Source organism: Cephus cinctus, unplaced genomic scaffold, assembly GCF_000341935.2.
Source record: "Cephus cinctus unplaced genomic scaffold, Ccin1 Ccin1_scaffold0407, whole genome shotgun sequence".
Taxonomy (NCBI): domain Eukaryota; kingdom Metazoa; phylum Arthropoda; class Insecta; order Hymenoptera; family Cephidae; genus Cephus; species Cephus cinctus.
This window is the reverse complement of record NW_014333091.1, coordinates 21,020-26,309: the sequence shown is the minus strand read 5'-3', so window position 1 is coordinate 26,309 and position 5,290 is coordinate 21,020. Positions and strand designations below refer to the sequence as shown.

Genomic DNA, 5,290 nt, shown 5'->3' with positions numbered 1-5,290 from the left:
TAAATTGGTAGAAGGAGGAGGGATGCACGGCCCGTGGTGTCTGGTACGAAACTACGAAGCCAAAAGCTCCGACCGAATCAAACCAGCCCCTCCTCCTAAGATTACAGAGAAACTTTAACGGCCTGGGTTACTTAGCTTTCTTGGCATAGAAGGTGGGGTTGCTTGGAGCTTTATTAGGGTTGATAATGTCTCTGCAGAGCGTGTGTCCTTACTCTACCTAACCAGCCACTCGGATATGTTTTAGCGTCTATGCGCCATATCGTAATCATCATAACCCGCCGTTATCAAAGTTAGGATCACTTTCAATGCAGTGATAACGAGACACACCCTGCGGTTTGACTTTGATGAGTATTTGGTATTTTGAAATTTTTATAAATTTTTTTTCTTTCTTTCCAATGTTTATTATACAGGGGACTCGTATTGCTGGACCCGACTAGAGTCTGTCGGCGTTACGATTACGTGTGATGTACGAGCGTACATATGCTGTCCATGATACACAGACAGTATCAGTCGATTGGACGATGGTGGATTTGTCGCTTTAACAAGGATATTTTGCAGGAGGGTGATAGAGCACGAGGCAGGTTAAGGAGATAGCAAAGAGAAAGAGAGAAATTGAGAGAGAGAGTGGGCTTAGCGCGAGTGTGTAAGTGTACCATAATTACAAAAACAAATTAACTACAAGAGAATTATCTCGTTCGTCCTTTATCGAACATACGTATATATATAACTTATTTTCACTTACTTCTTTCTCTTATACTTAATTATCACTTACTTACGTACTTACTTCTTAATTACTTACTTACTTACCTGCTCTCCTATTAATTCGTTACTCTTTGGATTATATTTAACATTAACATTACATTGGCTATCTCTATTGTATTTATTATTGTTCTATCCTTATGTCATTATTCAGTATGTTATACTATACTTAACGTTATAATATTTTCACAGTGAATATCGTTACTTTGTATTACTATATTGACCTAGGGCCGATCATTATTCTTTATCTTATCCCTCGTTTGTCTGTTTATCTCGTCAAGCAAATGCACGGCCTTCGAGAAATTTGGCGTTTTCATGTTTTTGCATTTTGGCTCGGAGAACGCTTCCGCACTCTTGTTCGTCTCATTTTACATGATTTCGCCATTTTACATGGCCGCCCTCATTCAGCTCCTTCATCCTCGCGATGCACCACCCCCCACCGCCCACCCCTTGCGGCTGCATCCTCCTGCTGTAAAATGAAAAATCAAAAGGAAAAAAACAATTGTGGCGAATCATGGACAGAGTGGCGACCGATCAAGATTCAGGAAGAAAGTCGGAGCCAAGGCGAGTTTTCATTTGTGTTGAAGAAAAAGATAGGAAGGATTGGTGTCGGTCAAAAATCTTAAAATTCCGCGAAAAAGTTAAACCAGTCGAGATATAGCTTATCTATTCTATAACTAAAGGTCGATGATAAGCTCGAATAAATTACAGTCGAAAAGTGATATCACATTTTATTTTATTAAAAATATTTGATTATTTTTTTTTATTCTTATGGCATCGTACGCGTATATATGTATATTTATATATACTTTACGTAGGTGTAATAATTCGTATAAGTGTACATATGCATATGTATGTACATCTTTTAAATTTTATCGAACCTAATTTTTCTGTGTAATTATTTTCTTTCAAGTACGTATATATAAAAATACTATATAAGTATATATATATATACACATATATTGGCTTTAACATGCATGCTCATACTTTTTATCTCTTGTAACAAATTTTTTTCGATTCAGTATATTGAATTCATAGTACATGTTCGGATAAGCCGAGGCACGGCGGCTAAAGAGTGCTGTTACAGAATAAGATAAATGGCAGGTAAACGTTATCGCTTTCTTATCCTCTTTTTTTTTCATTTTACCTACACAAACTTTTTCCCCTGCATCATGATCCAATTGGGAGGACGCGGTGTAGATCGGTAACAAGTAACAGGGGAGTAAATCGAAAGAGCTATCTGATCGAAAAATCCAAAAATAATTAGACACCCGATGTTATACGTTATTTCGGCAAAAATATTTATTTAAAGACTTAGTAATATAAAAAAAATATTTTAATCGAAGCAAGGATATATTATTCCCGGTTCTAATGAAATACATAATTAACAGTAAAAGGAGAAAAAGACGCTGATAAAAAATCAGAGAAAAATAGGATAACGCATAAACCGTATATGTGTATTTTTATACTCCCGCGAGAAGAACGATATATCCTCGAGTGAAATCGATTTCAATATAGCAATGGATATTCGCAGTTTTATTCAGAGTTGCCAAATGATGCTCAGCCAGAGAGATTTCGTACTTGACAGCTGTGTCAATTCTGATGACTGCTGCATTTCAGCTGCATATAAACCTTGCACGTGTATCTCTTATAAAACAATCTGTAGTATCCTCGTTACATTATTGGAAAAATACTCTGGCACATATGTAGCCATATAAAGACACGTTTATCAGTAGCGGTTTCTATGTCCTTTGAATTGTTTTTTTACTTTTCCATATTCACCTCCTCCTCCTTCACTAAACATTAACACCTCCAATGTGGCTGAAACTGTTACCTTTGAGCGATATTTCCAGTACGTCGCCATTTTCGAGTCTGACCACCATATTGCGTAACAAAGTTCGATTGTTAGTTAATATCAGTTGATATCAGTCGTGCCGTTCGTTTCGGTTCGTAATACCCTTGATCCGCCTCTGCCTTTCATCCATATATTTGTTGTTTTCAGTTAACGCGTTCAGTTGGTAATGTAGGACATATGCGATCTTCATTAACGTTCTATACCTATTACGCACTCAGGAGTAATGCCCACATTTGGAGATATACGCAATTCAGTAGATGGTACCGTCGGTACCATAATCAGTGGCAGTTTGCACGTTGCTTTTACGGGGTATCCACATGCTTCATAGCAGAAGCAGCTATACTTTCCAATAGCATTAAAATGCCTCGGTCGTTATACGCGCAGCGTTTCACCTGAAAGTGCAAAATTCACGTAGGGCGCTCTGGGCGTAACGTATCATCAGGTTCTTCTGGGTCTACAAGTATTCAGGGGCTATATACAAAGTTTCATGGTATAGTGAATTACTAAAATTAGTGACTTTAGTTTCGACTTGAAATTCCACTTCCGGTATGAAATGACTTTTTTTCGTGAAAATTGCATGATGCGCGAACCTTGATTACACACCGTGGCGACATATAGCGTCACCCTTGTCAAATATTGAAGAGGAAGGAAATGAAGGTTCAGCGCGTCATCATAGGAACATACATATATGCATATAAAATTCACTTTCATCTCCCCATAAAGATTACATAAGCCAGAGAAGTTCGGTCCTCACCAGTCAAGAGTTACATCGATTAACTTCCAACCCCTTTCAGTTTGACGTGTTTCGATAAAAAGAAAATGTTCTACTTTTGTTTGTCATTAACTCGGATTCGAACCCTTCAATCTCATGATGATTTTTCAGTACTCTCTCTGTATGATATATATCCTCTCCTTAAAAGACTCACATTTGTGGAATGGGCAATATCCAAGCTGAGAATGAAAGTTGTGCAGTCGTCGACTGGAATGGACTAATTGTTTGAGCGTGTTGAGATACTGGAAGATCGGTGTCCACTTAGGGGTTGGAAGTCTGAATTTAGTTGAGACTAGTATTGGCGCAGCCGGGAGTGTTTGGTGCCAACGAAACTTCAAGTTTCCCCGTTATTTAAGGCAACGAGATATACGTATTTCGGAGTTCCGCTGCCCGCGGGAGATTCCGTTCGTATAGCAGTAAAGTGGGGAAAGCTCGAAAGCTCGACTCTTCGAGAGGGAGTGAGCGAGCGAGCGAGTGAGTTCAGAGAGTAGCCGGACGCCGTCGACGCTCTACCGACGCAACCGACGCCATACCGAAGCCACCGTCGATATTAACAAAACTCGGCAGCGCCTCGCTAAACTCGAGTCTCTTCAATCCGTCCGTTCCTTTGCTATCTTCTCTATTTTTATTCCATTCTTTATCATTCTCTCCGCCCTTCCACCTCGTCCCTCCTACTGTTTCTCTTTTGCGTTTGCCTTTCACTGTGATTGGAGAATAGCGGCGAGCAAAGCGCCAGAGAATAAAGCAACCATTGCCAGGGGAAAGTTTGACGGTCTGTATATCTCGCGGGGTGCTGAGATGGATAAGGGATGTAGATGACTGACGAGTATAGATAGCACAGAGAGTAGCGGAGAGTATTGAAGAGCTCCTATAGGCATTAAGGCTACAGGGGGATGCTGCGACGAGGAGGAAGTTACGTTGAGGTCTGAGCGAGGCTACACTGTGGCCCGAGTGAAAATCAAGTGTCAGATGGTGACTCCTAGGTAGACGTGAACGCTGGGGGGTGGAGGAGGGTGGAGGAGGGTGGAGTAAGGGTAGGGTTTCAGTTTGGGCATGCTTGGGTAATCAGCTACCTAATGAGCTGAATATAGGTTCGGTGGTGCACACCCCTCATTGGCTGACGATATCCCTTAGCCAGGACCTCCATCCCCATCGAGGTAGACTGTCCGATAAACTATTGTCCAGCGTGTTAAGTCTACGGGTCTTAGCACAATAGCCCAGCAGGAGCCTCCGTTCTGGTTACAAATTACTCAAAAGTCAATCAGCTATCTGGAGATAAGCCTCGATGCAATTTTAATCGCGAGCCCTTACCCTCTCCCCACCCCCTCTTCTCTCTCTCTCTCTCTCTCTCTCTCTCTCTCTCTCTTCAATTTGTTTGGTCCATATCGAATCTGCCCCAGGCACCCTTCCACCCTCGATACACATCCGCCGCCCGTGATCTTACTTTAGGGTAGTTTTTACGAGGCTCTCACCGCCTGGAACTTTGTTGAATTTGGAGAATGTGTCGGTGACTATGAATCGGCTTAAAAGGGATGATCGCTGAAGGCACCCCTGCGCGAGACGGTGAGAGATGAGTGCCTTGTTGAAAGAGCTTACGAGGTATAATCGTTTGCCAAAATGTCCTTAAGTATCGACGTTGACGCGTTATTCCCCAGGAAACATGGTCTGAGGCAGCCCCTGAAAATACTATTGGACAACAAGGGAGAGGTTCAACGTGAACCGATTGGCAAGATTGCTCCTGGATGGGTTGTGCCGAACCTTTGACCCGAACGCTTGTTTCTCATCAGGAATTCTCTTTACACCGCGTTTCGCTCAACTTTTCTTTTTTATTTACCTTTTTTCACTTCCTGTCACTCTTTGTTTCTCTCTCTCTCTCTTTTTTTTTTTTTTTTTTTTTTTATTTT

General features: G+C 41.2%; 1 protein-coding gene across 2 annotated transcripts in view; it reads left to right on the top strand.

Annotated features, from left to right (window-relative positions):
- The window catches only part of LOC107267519 (nucleolysin TIAR), a 301,978-nt gene that overhangs the window by 279,963 nt on the left and 16,725 nt on the right, over nt 1-5,290 (top strand). The gene's annotated exons all lie outside the window — the stretch shown is intronic.